Source organism: Gossypium arboreum, chromosome 10 (assembly GCF_025698485.1).
Source record: "Gossypium arboreum isolate Shixiya-1 chromosome 10, ASM2569848v2, whole genome shotgun sequence".
Taxonomy (NCBI): domain Eukaryota; kingdom Viridiplantae; phylum Streptophyta; class Magnoliopsida; order Malvales; family Malvaceae; genus Gossypium; species Gossypium arboreum.
In genome coordinates this window covers 122961725-122978259 of record NC_069079.1, presented here as the reverse complement: position 1 = coordinate 122978259, position 16535 = coordinate 122961725, and the positions used below count along the sequence as shown (strand labels likewise).

Genomic DNA, 16535 nt, shown 5'->3' with positions numbered 1-16535 from the left:
CTCTGAACATCAGCATCTAACCTTAGATGCATATTCTCTACCTCTAACTGTCCGATCTTCTTCTCGAGCTCCGAACTCTTCTTCTCGAAATCTTTCCTTATAATTTCCAATTCTGATGGGGCGACTTGTAATTGTTCCCCGATAGGTCGAGTATTCTCCAAGCTTGGCCTAGGAATATTATCATTAATCCTCTTCTTAAACCACTCGCTATACTCGGGCGTTACCATGGAACCGACGGCTAACCTCTTCATCCAACAAGTTTGCTTCCAAGCATCCGATAACTCCTGAACTCTTTTCTTATAATGAGCACCTTTAAATGAGAATTCACTCTGAGCAAGCCCATAGGTCGTGGGTACAAACTGCCTCGACTTATATTGCCTCAAGGCTAATAGTGGAGTATACCCGGTAGCTCCCCAAATTCCTAACAATGGCACCCAATCGAAGTTACCACATCGGTACATGATCTCGTCAGGAACCATCCAATAAGCTTTCCACTCGATATCCCCTTCCTTGAGGTTCTGAAGAATGTCCATCCACTTCTCCTCTGAGATATCCTCTCTTCTCTGTATAGCTGCTTCTTCTTTCAGCGGGAAATAACCCTCGGAGAAGACTCGATAGGAAACTTTATCTACCTTCCAAAAGTGTCCGTGGAACCATGCTATCAATAATTGTGCACATCCAATGAATCGCCCCTTGCCTATCTTCCGACATGAGCTCAAAGATCTTAACGTTTCTGCCAATATTGCCGACACCAGTGTGATTCCCTTTTCAAGGCGATCAAACAAGTTAATGACCACCTCCTCCACGTGCCTCAAAACCTTAGGAAAGATTACTAATTCGTAGATGCTTAAGGCAAATATATCAACCCTCTTTCTTTCATCTGGATGTGTCAAGATCAAATCTCGCAAATTCTCCCAAGGGATACATTTGCTATCTTCTTTTTGCTGAATCCGAGTAATGACCCAAGGCTCGCTCATCCCAGAAATGCTCATCAGTTTCTTCACAAAAGTCTGACTACTAAAAACCAGAGCATAAGTCTTCTGGACCTGAATTTTGGGACACCTGAGCAAAGTAGTGTATTCTTCCATGGTAGGTACCAAATCCACTTCTCCAAAAGTGAAACACTTGTACGCAGAATTCAAAAACTGCACCAAGGCTCGGAACAAATTCTTATCCACTCTAATGTCTAGCAGGTAGGATACGTCACCATAATTTTGGTAAAACAATTGCTTGATTCCTTCATTCCAACTAGCCCAAATGTCTCTCAACTCTTGCAGTTCATTCTGTACTACATTGACGCGAGTTAAATCTTGCAACTCCGATACATACCCTTGTGCCAAGCTATCCCCTCTCTCCGATTGCAGCCTCTCTGACCATGCACTAACGGCCGCATTATTCTCAACTTTACTAAGAAATTCATTCTCCATTTCAAATTTTCTAACTTAGTAATTGAATACAGATTAACGTCTCCTTTAGAATGCAATGTTATGCAAAAAAGACAAAACCAAACAAAACACCGGTTAGTGTCAAATAATAACGATAGAATGCAAGCACATAAACGATAATTATGACGCATATACGGGTAAGTACTAAGGCTCGACGCGGCTTCATCCAAGGATGGTTCCTAAGGTTTACTATATGCGGTTTAGTTCTAGAGATAAGGTACCCGAACCAGCAGATTCCTCGGTCCTCACCCATTATAGGCTCATATGGACCAAGTTCAGTTCAGGGGAATACATTTCCTTATGCCCATGTGGAGGTGAAAACCTCACGAAGACATAAGTACGGATGTATTCCGGAAGCGATCCCCTAGCCCATGCGGAGGTGAAAACCTCACGAAAGCATAGTTTCTCACTCCCACTTAAAAGGTGTGACCACAACGGTCATGCAATGCAATGCAAAAAATTCTATAGGACTTGAACCAAAACAAATGAAGTAAAAGGATCATCTGTTAAAAACCAAATTTTAAGTTTTCGACAAAAGGACAGAAAATAATCAATTTTGAGGCTTGACTCTCTTATTGTCCCCGGTGGAGTCGCCAAGCTGTCGAAACCATTTTTTTATTTCGATTTAAAAATAATGGATCGACTTTTCAAAAAGCGAAAATGAAGTCGCCACCAATCTTTTCTTGTTTAGGTGTGATCGGATCACCTAGAAATTTGGGTTGTTTTAATAAAACATTTTGGTTTACTAAAACAATGATTTTGGTCTATGAAATTTTGAGAAAAGGTTCGGAGTCGATTACGTGTGAGGAAGGATTAGCACCTCATTACGTCCAAAATTGGTACCAAATCGATTAAGATCGTCCTTATGTCTAAGTTTTAAAAAATGTTTTTGAAATGTGATTCCTTTTTGATAACATTTGAGTAACTCAAGTTAGTCATCAAAATTCTCTTGCCTAAGAGGAATATAGCATCACATCCAGTACGATAGGACATCACTGCAGCAAAATTAACTTTTAGCGGCGTTTTTTAAGGTCTTTAGCGGCGCTTAAAAACGCCGCTATAGACGGCGCCACTAAAGTTTGCGGCGTTTATTTGAAAAAACGCCGTTAAAGATCATGACCTTTAGCGGCGCTTTCCCACAAACGCCGCTAAAGATCACGACCTTTAGCGGCGCTTTTCTCAAAAACGCCGCTAAAAGTCATGAAATTCAAAAATATATATTACAAAATATTATAAAAGTCATGAAAATATAAAAATTTAAAATTTATTATCAAATTAAATTTTCTATTAAAATTTTAACTTTAAAACTAAATACAAAAATTAATGAATTTAAATTTAGAATTTAAAATAATAAATTAATAACACAATTAAAATCCAAAACTATATGCAAAATAAAAATAATTAATAATAAATTTTCTTCTTTCAACTCAAATAAAAATAAAATGTTGAAACAAAACAATTAAATAAAAATTAGAATAATTAGTTGACACGAGATTATTATTAAGTATATGCAAATATGCAAGTAGACGATTACAAAATAGGGTGTAGCTTTTGATCAACTAATTAGTTGATCCTCCTGCAGTTCTATCTATAATGCTTAATCGACATACAAACATAAGACACTCTAATACTTTTTACACATAAAATATCTAAAAGTCACACCAATTGGATTCATAGCACATACAGTGTCAATCGCATGTTATCATCCTTATTCGCTCATCGCAATGCCTCCCACAAGCATTCGTAGAGGTAGGAGCTAGTCATTATGTGCCTCCCGCAAATTGTTCTTGGACCGCAAAGTGTAGTTGGTTTTTCCTATTCCATTTGCCACCAGTCAAAACATAAAAGAGCTATTGCCACACAAAAGTAATCATCAAAACGATATCCGAAAAACAATATACAGTTAAATTATGAGAATGCAAAAATACAAAACGATACTGTGAGTATATCCATGTAAGCTTTCGTGTTTTGTTTTGTTTCATAGAACCCTTTGAAAACTTCTACACACTTGACTGAAACAATGATGTTAAATATAAATAACAGTTCTAAACACACAATGGAGAAATAAAGTTAGTCCCGTCATCAAGGAATATCATCTTCAATCATTACCATCTTGGCGGGGAGATTGAGGTCAAATGATTTATAACTTGGCGAGAATCCTGTGAGAACGATCATCGTCAAATCAATCCCGGGATGTGCAATTGAGTTTAGATATTAGAACAGTCACTATCAAATCACCGGGATGTTTTAGATGAAATCATTGAACACGATCCTTATTAAAAATTTAGATATTAGAACACAAACCTTGTGGAAGAGAGTATGGTTTTGAAAACAATCGGTCACATATGCCATATACTTGTCGTGCAACTTGATTATTTTCCTTATAAGGACCGATGAGTAGAAGATAATCAACATCCATAGTGATTTCAAGAAAATCCATAGCTGTAAAAGTTGGGAAGTTTACCTATTCCCGCACACCCGAGCATTTGAAGCTGTGTAAATGAGTGAATATCAAGACTTAGAACCGAAGGTTAATATTAGAAACAATTAAATTGTGCAGATTATCATCTATTCCATCAAGGGTTGGGAAAATCATAGTCTAAAGTAGTTGGTACATCAAAGGCATATCAAACTTAACAGTTAGGAGAACTGCACAAGCACAACAATAATGATGATAAATAAACACCTTGCCGACTTGAAATGCTTAAATACTACTTTGCACCCATTTTGTTAGTTTAAGAAAATATTCTACCCCTCAATAAATTGCTATCCAAGAAGAACCTTCATGACTTAGTTTAGCAAAGAAAAAAAACCAATAAACGTATCCACCATAGTTACTCAGACAAAATGTTATAGGTTACTCCATTTTAAAATCTGCAAGAATGAAAACTAATTTAAAATGATATACGGTGCTATTATTTGAGGAGACAAATTCGACTATTAATCAGACAAAATGTTTTTCAAATTAAAAATATATATATTACAACTATAAATTGCAGTACAAATAATACATAATTAACCATCCAAATTTAATTTGGAATCAATTTAGATTAGAAATTAAAAAAGTAACCAAACTCGAAAATGGCTCAAAACTCATTCGAATTTTGAAACTTTCATTAATTAAGAAATAGCAAATGATGTAATTTGCCAACTTTTAAAGATAAATATCATAAAAATTCAAAGTGTGAATGTAAGAAGATTCTTTGAGAGCAACCCTAATGGTTTAGATAACACCAAGACATTAATAGTTATTGTAATAAAAAGCTTAAAAACAATAATCCACTTGATGATGTAAATTAATTAATTATTATGAATCTTCTTTTTAAGTATATAACCATTGAACTGTGGTGCTAACATGCTGACAACATTTATTTATTTATTCCAAACACTTCTTTGTTTCTTCCAAACACAATGAAATGCATGGAAAGTGAAATCATGAGCATGGTTTTAAAATAGATAAGACTATTTTTAGAGAACACTCCATGGGGGAAAAAAAAAAGAGTGCATAGCAATGAAATACTTACACCTTATCAAAGAGATAAGCCTTTCCATGCCCGCAGTGGAAAGACTGAAACACAAGTTAAGAATGGGGTTAGTATGAAGAGAAAGATCAGACAGAAAATGCGCTTGGTAACACAAGTGGCTTTGCTCCTAGACTATGCAAGAAGCCCTCTATGAACACTGGAACCAGTCACTGCATCCATAATAACATTGATGATAATAGTCCCGAAAAAAATAAGGGTAGGTGGTTTTTCAATATATGATACTGATGTAAAACTAAACATGATAGGCTGACATACAACCTACTTATTTTACTCTTCCTTATGTCTCAACTCTTAAATTCCAACTTCACAAATATCAAACAATATCTTAGGCTTAGACAAAAAATAACCTCTAATTGAACCAGCCATTGTTTATTAATCCTACTACTATTTCGAAATAGCAAGCCCAAAGCATCTTGAAATCAACATAAAAGTGGAAGCTTGTCTTCTACATCAAAATTTTCACCTTTTCTACAAAGCACACCGCACCTATGAGCAGTTATACGAGTAAACTAAAGGTGCATAATTTTAACATAATCATTAAGTTAATGAGATACGTTATGAGACAAAAAAGTAAAAACAATTTACAAAAACATTCTTCTAAGAAAGGAAAGATCAACTTCGACTAGTAAGATCTACAATAAAATACATTTCTAATGAAAATCACTTCATATATAAATAATAGTATAAATTTTTGATTCATGAGGCCAATAAAAGAATACTTTAATGCTATGTTTCTTTTAGCTTAAACATTAATGAGAAAAGGCTACAACTATATACAAAAATAAAATGAAAACTCCAGTAACTCAACATGAACCTATCAACCTTAGAAGTTAAAAGAGAAGTTCTCTTATTCAAACAGAGGTATCCATCAAAGATGAATATGCAAGTATTTTCTCTTAAAAGATTTTCAATTATTTTGAATTTAAAAGATGGATTTAGACCCAGCCAGCATGGCAAGGAGGAGAGAATAACCTGGCCTCGGGTATAGACACCCATCTCCAATACCATGAGGTGTCGACACTCCATCTAATGGTAAGGTCCCTAGGTGACAGCATGTAACATTTCTTCCCACTCCCTCTTTCCAGCCAAAAACTCTGTTTCATCAATATCAACTAAATTATATGTAAAGAACAAAAGAACTAAAAATAGATATAAACAACATAGGAATTGTTAAGAAAAAGATTCAGGCAACAATGGCATAGTTCGTAATTAATATGTCAAAAGCTTCTCCAAAGTACTTTCTAAGCTTCTTACTTCTCTTAGTTGCCCTTTTTTTCTCTCTCTTTTTGGTGAATCGAAGTAAATCCCCAACAACAAACACCATTAGATAAAAGCAAACATATAAGGGAAATATTAGACAAAATTTCCATATAAATTAAAATAATATATCTTAATAATTCAATTATTTAAATTTATTCTTGTTTTATCCCAATACAGTTTTTGCCTTCAAAAATCAAAAGAAAAAGAAAAACCAGATAAAATTCTTCTTTTTTTTTCCCATGTAAGGAAACAAGCCATATTCAGATCAAAGGAAAATAATATTTCAAGAACTTAAAATTCACAATAATAATATGATTGGACAAAACAACATGTGATATTAATAGGATTATAATGATTTTGCTTTCGAAAATGAAGCATCCAAAAGCTAAATATGACTCTTAGATTTTCGATTTTTAACCTGTAAACCCTAAATGGACATTAAATTATATAACAATGCTAGGGAAATTTTATTACAACTTGAAAGAGAAAAGATGAAATTACCTTTCGTCCAGCTTCAATGAGAAGGGATTTTCACAGAGGCTAAGATAAAGTTGTTTCTTGGACGATAAAGAGAGCGATGAGGGAATTAATGCCTCGTATTGGGATGGCAAGAAGCTTTCCCAAACAAAGATCGGATTCGAAGAGTCAATTAAAAACAGTTGAAACAAGCGACAATCTACTGGGCATCTCGAGGGAGGTAAAGGAAATAATGAGGGTGATACAATCTAGTGGGAGAGCACTCAGTCGAGAGTGCCGACATGATCTTTCCCTTTCCTTTTCTTTCTTCCATTTCAGAAACCTCGGTTTTCATGAGATCCGAAATATCGATTTGTAGTAAGCGAGATACCAAGTATACATAAATATCGATTTAGTATGTAAGTATGCATAGAAAGTATGTAAGAAATAATACTAAGAAAGAAAAAGAAGAAGAAAAGGAGTAGCTATGGTGGGTGAATTTAGTGCAGTGAAATGAAAAAGAAAAAGGAAATTTGGGGGCAAATTTTGAGAGTAGAAGGGAAAAAGAAATTTGGGGATTTGGTTAACGAGCGGGTAACCAAAAATAACTTTTGGGAGTCAGTGGTGTTTTGCGTTTTTTATAAAAAATAATGGCCTTTTATGTTTTTTAAAAAACGCATGATAATTCATGAATTTTATTATTTTTAATTTAACTTTTTATTTTTAACATATTTTTTCTATTTTTTCTTTCAAAATTTTATGTTGAGATTATCATTTTTTGAATTTTTTCATTTTGAATATTAAATTTTTAACTGAAATATAGACTAAAATTTTAAATATTAAATTTTTAAGTTTTTATTTTGATTTAATCATAGACATTTTAAAAATAAATACATCAATATATTTTTATATTGAATAAATATAAATATTTATGTATGCAATATAAATATAAAGTAGTGTTATATCAATAATTGTGTTAATAATTTACAAGAACTAGATCAAATTAAAATTCATATATACAATTGCACCCCGATCCCTATATTTATCCCTAAACACTAAAAATTAAACCCTAAACCATACACCCTAAACTATAAACCCTAAACTATAATGATAATTAATTCAATATTTTAAAATTAATATTAATATTATTAATATAATTACTGATATAGCATCATTTTATATTTATATATTGCAAACACAAATAACTATATCGCCTTTTTAACATATTTTATTTGAGACATTCTATTTAATCTAAATATATTTAAACAAAAAAATAGATAAAAATACACTCTATTATTTATACAAAGTTACATAACTTTAATAAAACAATTTCTCTATTGGAACACTCTAGTTATAATGTCCACTCTGTAAGATATTTCTATGTTATATAAACTTGGAAATTATACATAGTTCAACAAATGCTGATTAATATTTAAGCTTGCCACAATCAAAATCACCCTTTCTTAATAGCATCCCAGATAAGAATCTGGAAAGGAAATTATCTCTTAAGAAGTTAATAATTGTCCCATTGTAAACTTCAACCCTAACCTTAATTTAAACCCTAAATCATAATCCCTAAATCCATAATTCATCATAAACCTTCAAATACTAGCTAACTCCTAAACCTTAAACCCTAAACCGTATATCTTAAACCATAGTTAACTCATAAACCTGTTTAAACTCTAAACCATATATCTTAAACCATAAACCTTAAACTATAATGATAATTAATTCAATATTTTAAATTCAATACTATATCTTTTACGATTATATAAGAAAATATTTAATATATTGTATAACCATAAATTTTAATAATTATTATTTTAGGGGTTATAGATTAGTGTTTATGATTTTTTTGGGGTTTAGGGGTTATATAACTTTTAGCGGCGTTTTACTAAAAGCGCCGCTAATGCTCCGGTCTTTACGGCGTTTTACCAAAAGCGCCGCTAATGCTCCAGTCTTTAGCGGCGTTTTACCAAAAGCGCCGTGAATGCTCCGGTCTTTAGCGGCGCTTTACCAAAAGCGCCGCTAATGCTCCGGTCTTTAGCGGCATTTTACCAAAGGCGCCGCTAATGCTCTGGTCTTTAGCGGCTTTTTTTACTAAAATGCCGCTAAAGCCTTATTTTCCTGTAGTGCATGATCCTTTAAGCCATCGAAAACATGATGAATTTTGACTTCAAAAATTTATATGTTGAAAACCGCAAAAGGATGCCCAATTATTTAGTCCAACGAGAGAATCGAAACCCAACAGTAGGGCACGGTTCTTCGAATTTCCAAACGTTGAACATTGTCTCGTTTTGGAAAACGTGAATGAAATTCCAAAGGGATATTCGATTATTTTGCACAAACGAGAAATTGTAACCCAGCACGATAGGGCACGATTCCCCGAATTGCCGAACGTCGAACATTTCCTTCGTCTTAAAAATTTTTTAGAAAACATGAACAAAATTCTAAAGAGACATCCGATTATTTTGGGCAAACAAGAAATTGCAACCCAGCACGATAGGGCACGATTCCCCGAATTGCTAAACATCGAACATCGTCTCCGTTTTAAAGAATTTTTAAACGAATAATTATAAACCGGCTTGGAATACACTAATTTAACTTGAATTAGATTTAGAGAATTAGAAATCATAAAGTGATATTTGTAAATCGAAATAAAATAAAAATGGGATAATATACATGAGCATAATAGATGCATTAATATAAAATAAAATAAGAGACGAGAATAACAAAATTAGCTAACACGCGAAATAATCACAGATCAAATATAACGAAAAGTAAAATAAAACTTAAGTAAATGATATATACGTAAATAAATAAATAACACAAACAATGATGAAAATAATAATAATAATAATAATAATAATAATAATAATAATAATAATAATAATATTAATAATTAATAATAATAACAATGCAATGATAGTAAGAAAGAAAAAGTGATAACAATAATATGTCAAATAATAAAGATTAATAATAATAATAAATATAGCAAAGATAATGGTAAGAATATACAATATATATACTATTAGAGGTAAATACACAATACATACATATTAGAAATAATCATAAAAAAACTATTAATAACTATATAAATAGATATATAGTACTTGTATATACATGGCATAGTTTAAAAAAAAAAACATGAACATAAGATAGTATGAGAAATAATAATGTATAAATGATGTAGTATTAAGGTATATGCATAACAATAAAATGCAATATTAAAAGATATATACACGTAATATAAAAATGTACCCGTATTAAAAATATATACATAATAAAATACAATCTTTGAAATATTTACATAGTATATACATGCTAAAAAATAATAAAAAGATATTAATGATATTACATAGATATATACATATATCAAAATGAACACATGATAATACTCAAAGCATGTACACAATATATAATATATAAAAATATATAAATATAATATTTATAAAAAATACATATACGGTATAATGTTAATATGTATGCATAATATGGGGTATGATATAATATTTAAATGTGTATACATGAAATATATATTAGGAATAATAATAATAATAATAATAATAATAATAATAATAATAATAATAATAGTAAAATCAAGAGCATCTAAAAACATAAATAAATGAACTTTTAGTATAAAAGTTAAAGGAATAAAGAAATAAGTAGATGAACAAGATAATAAATAAAACAATTTAGTTTGAAATTATAAAAGAAAATAAAATAAATAGAACAAATAAGACAAAATAACAAATAATATTGATGGAGCAAAAAGGACAACGTGATAAGGATATTAATAGTAATAATACAATGAGCAGTTGTAATAAGCCATGAATGTAAAAATAAAGGCAAAAGAATAGTACAAAACAATGGTGAAATAAAAATAAAGAAAAAAACAAAATGGAAACTAAAAGAATTTGAATTAACATAAAAAATGAAGTCTAAGGCGTAAAATATAGGTAAATTAATAAATATAAAAATAAAATAAAATATAAGGGTTGAATTTAAAAGAGCAAGTAAATAAAATACTAAAGAAAATAAAAAAAACCGAATATTGAAAATAATAAAAAATGAAAATAAACAAGAAATGAACTTTAAGGGATAAATTAAAAAGTTAGAATTTGAGCTAAAATGAGATACATGTAAGGGAAGAGGGACTCATATTGTAAATAATGAAAAGAAGGCCATCAAGGATCGAAATGAATCACGCTGAAACAACGAGGGACTAGCTGGAAAATATTCCTAGCCTTTTATGCGTAGTGTTTCGAAGGACCCAGATGTAACCCAAATGAAATCTAAAAGCTAAATTAAAAAGAACAAAAGAAAACAGAAAATGGGGCCTGGTCGAATAGAGTTGCAAAAGAGAAGGACTAATCTAGCAAATCTCCCATTTAGGGATAATGCACACCCCACTCCACCAAACACGCCGTTTCATCATCATCATTTAAACCAAAAAAAATACTTTCCTTTTTTTTACTCCATTACCAACTTTCCCTTTTTTATTCCATTACCAACTTTCCCCTTTTTTATTTTATTATTCCATTACCAGCATTCCCCCAACTTTAAACAAAAAGAACAGAGAGCTTCCCTGCTCTCTCACCCTTTCCCTTCTCTTTTATTTTCTGCTAGGGTTTCAAAGAAACCCATCATTGCCGCCCTACAACTGCCCCGCCACCACCGCACTCGGTGGCCGACGATACGCCAAAATGGGCTCCTTTAGCTCTCCCCTTTTTTACTTGTTGGAGGCTAGTTCCAAAAACGAAAAGACAAGGGTTCAACCCCCTTTTTAGACTCAACCACGCCGAACGGAGGGGAAGGCTCCGATAACGTGGCGACGGGCCGGATCTGGTGAGAATCCTTCCTCTTTCCTTTTATTTTTTTCTTTTTTGTATCTTTGTTTAATAGATTTGTATAAAAAATAAAAGAAATATTAAAGAAGCAAGAAAACGAAAAACGAAAATAAAGAGAACAAAATTGGAGATCAACCTTCTGTGTGTTTTTTGTTTGATTCCTTGAAAAATACGCGAGTGATACAATTTTTGGATCCCCCCTTTTACTATGAAAAATTGAAGGCTTTATAGCCAAAAACCATACATTTTCTACCTATTTCTTTGCTCCAATTATAGGTGTTGAAGTTGTGAAGAACGAGAGGCGTGAAACATGGGCGAAAACATGGAGCGGGGTATACGGGGATCCTGTCTGGAGTGCTGACGTGGGGGTTGAGTTTGTAGTCTGTTGAAATTTTTTGAAATAGTGGGCTGGTAGGGTTAGTTTAGGTTGTGGGCTGATGGGGGTTTTAATTTGGGCCATGTATTATTAGTTGGACTGTTTTATTTTTTTTTTTTTGGATTTTTTTTTGATTTGGGCTCGGGTTAAGGTTGAAATTAGGTTTGGTTTTATTGGGCCCCGGGCAAAATTTGGGCCTTACAGTATGTTTGTTTAATTGAAAACAACTTTTATGAAATATTTTAAAGAAATCTACCAAACAACAGAAAATATTAGCTTTTCTAGAAAAATAAATAATTTTCCAGAAATCATTTTTGGGAAGTCATTTTCAGAAAAACAAACGGAACATTAATCTTAATTGATTTCAAACACAAGATATACTCGAGACTAAACAAAGAAAATCGAGATGATGTGGTTTGGCTTTTAAATATTTTGCCTAAAAAGGAAAAAAAACAGAATTACGTGAGTCCCTTTATTATGATCAGTTAGTTTTTTTTCTTCGATTCAAAAATATCACGTGAGACTCTTTAACCAGTTCACGTGTTAATTTATGTAAAAAATTAACATCATTAGAACAAAATACCATAATGATAAACAAAATAAATGTACATACTAAAATGAACAAATTAAAAGTATAAATATCACATTCAAAATTTTGTTAAAATGCATGATTCTTTTTGCCGAAGTCTTCTTAATTTTGCATATGTTTGACTTTCATATTGTACTTTAAAAATTTTAAAAATTTAAAAAATTGCCATTGATCCTTTTGCTTGTATGTGAAATTCGTCATTTCCTGAAGTTAACCAAATCAACTCACTCTCACTTTTCTCTCTCGCTCTACGTTTGGAGCCCCAAAAGTTTTCACTAACCTGATCGTAGGCTGTAGAACTCTGGATTTTTCCTTCCACGATATTGACTCTTACTGGAGAAATTGGAGAAGTAGATTTCATCCATACCAACTGTAGAAGCCCAAATTGCCCGGGCCCGATTATATCAAAACCCAACCAAACCTCTAAACCCACTAAAACCCTTAACCCATGATCCATTTACATCTACCCAAACCCATTACAAAACCCAAATATTAAACTCAATTCAAAAGCCCATTAAGCCCCCAAAAAAAACCTAACCAAAAAAAAAAAAACCTAACCCCCCAAAAAACCAAGAAACCCTAGCCACCTAGCCACTTTCCCACTTGCCCCATTTTCCTCCCATTTTGATATCCATTGTCTACCACCACCACCTACAAAATAGAAAAAGAAATAATAGAAAATCATGTAAAAGATGGTTATAAAAAAGCCATTCAAAATCATGTAAGGGGGGATTTTACAAAGATTGAAAAAAAAAACATAAAAAAATCCCTTCAAATTTTGAACACAAAAGAAACATCAATAAAAAGGTTGCATCTTTTTCTTTTTTCCTCTTCTTTCGAATCTTTTTTTCTTTTTTTTGTGTTGTTTTTTTCTTTCTTTATATATACATATATTGTTAAAATTTTTTTACCTTTTTCGCCACTGTATGGTGGCGGTGTGGTCGATCGACGACTTGACGTGACCGACGATCGACAAGTGACCGCCCCCTTGGCCGGATTTCCTTTCCCCTCCCTTCTCTCTTCTTTCCCCTTCTTTTTTAGGTATTTTATATATATTATGTATATATTTTTAATGCCATTAGTTATATATTTCTTATGTATATATTCTTAAATACTATTATATACATATATATATATATATTTTAAATACCATATTGTATATATTATTATTACAAATTATTACTATTGCTAGTATTATTATAACTATTATTATATTAGTGTATATTTTATGTATATATGTATATATATATATTTTTGCACATATCATTATTTTATATTATTGTTGTAAATTTTTATGTATATATTTTTATGTACGTTTCCTAATATTTTCTTTTATTGTAGATATTATTATTATTATTATTACATACTTTTATTATATGCATATATATATATATATGTATTTTATGTACATATTATTATTTTATATTATTATTACCAAATATATCATTTTTCCTATTTTATTATTAGTACATGATTTGTTTTTATTTTGTAAATACCATTATTATTGTTATTCTAATATTCTAGTATTCCATGTTAATATTTTTCATTAATGATATCATTTTTTCGTCCTTTATCTATTTTTAATTTCTCACTTTAGGAATATTTTTTCTCATGTTTTAATTAATTTAAAAAATAAGGCAATATACCGATTTAATATTAAGCCATCGATTTCATCGCTATGTTGGGTGAAATTCGCCGGCTTGTGTTAAGAAAGGACACCCTTTCTAAAAAAAAATCGAAAACTAAAATTCTCATTTTTCAATCGGATCACGATTAAATATTATATTGAACTCGTATTTTTGAAAATCAAGTCAACACATGTTTATGAGATACCAATTTTGGGCGTCATGAGGGTGCTAATACCTTCCTCGCGTGAATCGACTCCCAAAACCCCAATTTTTCTCTCGGACTTTCACGAGACCTAAATTTGGCCTTCTTTTTGTTTTAAAATAATTTTATTAGGTGTCCGATCACACCTATAAAAAGGATCGTGGCGACTCCTTTGTTAATAAAATCGAAAGTTGGTTTTCAAATGTTTAATAAATCGCCACAATTAGCGAATCAATGAAAGAAAATTTTTTTTACGCCGCCACACGGTGGCGACTCATTTGGGACCCTTTTTGAGAGTCGAGTCGAATTAAACTCGCGTTGTCAAAATTTTCAAAGTTCCTTATTCAAATTAACATTTAGTCGTGATCCTCAAATTTTTGTTTTCAAAAATCATGCATTTGCATCGTGTTGTATATATTCTAACTTGTTTTATCCTATTGTTTTTCACTTTAAATTTTTGTGATTTTAGTTTTGGTTTAGTTTTTTAAATAAAACGTAAAGGTTTGCAAGTTTCTTCCCACACACCGTGCACGTGCATTTTGTTGCATAACATGAGCTCTATACCCGGCTCGTCCCTCGTTAAGTGCAAGTAAACGCTACGCCTTCGTGAGTTAACTCGTTCCTCCGCACAGGCTAGTGAATACTTTAGGGTTACATTTGACTTATGCTTTCGTGAGTTAACTTGTCCCTCCGCATAGGTATAAGTAAATGTAATCCCTCGAATTGATCTCGTAAGCCTATGATGGGCCATGACCAAGGCTCTGTACTAATCTTAGTAGATGACAGTGTAGACGATTCGAGTACCCATCTAGAACCAAAACCGCATATAATAAACCATACGAGCCATCCAACTAGAGCCGTGCCAAACCTCCGTTCGTTTAGTAGTCACCGAAATAAGTACACGGGAAAAGCACATCTTACCTTCTATTTCTTTTACATTTGTGCTTTCTAAGCAAGGGAATCGAATCCACTGGACCAAGTAGCTTAATTTGTTAGATTTTTCACAGTTTTTCTCTGTTTATATGTGTTGCGCTAACCAAGGTCGTTTGTCTGTATTTTTATTTTTCATCATGCATCGAAGGCATCTTGTTAGGAAGGTGTTGATTAGAGATTGGTTGCCAAAAACGGGTTTCTAATGGAAGAGTCAATTATACGAGTGACCGAAATGTTGTGTAATACTCCTTTGATTAAGGAAATGCCTAAATAGGGGCTATCTTGAAATTAACACCAAATTTTTGCATATTCATTCATGACTGACATTCATTTGACATTCATGCATTCATTCATACATTGCATATCCCATACTCGGTCGCTGAAGATAAAATATATAATTCGCAGTTGTAATACCACAAGACTGGAACCACGTCATCCGTATAAAATGCGCCGGCAAGCTAAAGTAATGGAGGCTGAATTGAATGAGAGAATTGAAAGGATGGAAAGGGCTCAAAAGGAATTACAAGAGCAACTGGCCAAATCACAACAAGAAACGAGAGACCTAATGGTGAGATCTCGAGAGGAATCACTCGAGCAAAGAGATCAGATGGCCAAAATGATGGAGATGATGACAACTTTGGTCAAAGGAAAAGGACCCGTGCAGAACCCCGATGTTATGGAACCTCAGTCAAGAATTCACCACGATCAGGATCCACTCTATCCCCCGGGATTCACTTCACCACCCGCATATACAACACAAAGAGGGTATACTCAAGGGAACCCATAGTCTTGGAACAACGACCTATGCCACCGCTCCACCCACTAACTGGGTAAGGAATATTCGTGTTCGAACCGTGGGCAAGCCCTGCGATCCACTAGTTCCAGATCCGGACGACCCAGCAAAGGTAGCCAAGTTGAAATTGGATAATCATGATGCAAAATATAGAAGTCTAGAGGAAAGACTCAAAGCAATAGAAGGCACTAAAGTCTTCTCCGCACTAGGTGCCAAAGAACTCAGTTTGGTACCTGATCTAATCTTGCCTTCGAAATTCAAGGCGCCTGATTTTGAAAAGTATGATGGGACAAGGTGCCCAAAAGCACATCTCATCATGTTCTGTCAAAAAATGACCGGTTATGTGAACGAGGATAAGCTACTTATACATTGCTTTTAAGATAGTCTAATAGGGTCAGCTCTTCGGTGGTACAACCAACTCAGTAGAGAAAAGATTTGATCCTGGAAGGACTTGGCGT

The 16535-nt window shown here is 32.5% G+C and overlaps 1 long non-coding RNA gene across 1 annotated transcript; it reads left to right on the top strand.

Annotated features, from left to right (window-relative positions):
- Positions 1 to 11213: 11213 nt before the first annotated feature.
- LOC128282592 (uncharacterized) lies at positions 11214 to 12170 on the top strand. The gene is made up of 2 exons (XR_008272917.1): positions 11214 to 11554; positions 11833 to 12170. It is a non-coding gene; the product is annotated as an uncharacterized LOC128282592 (long non-coding RNA).
- The last annotated feature ends 4365 nt before the right edge of the window (positions 12171 to 16535 follow it).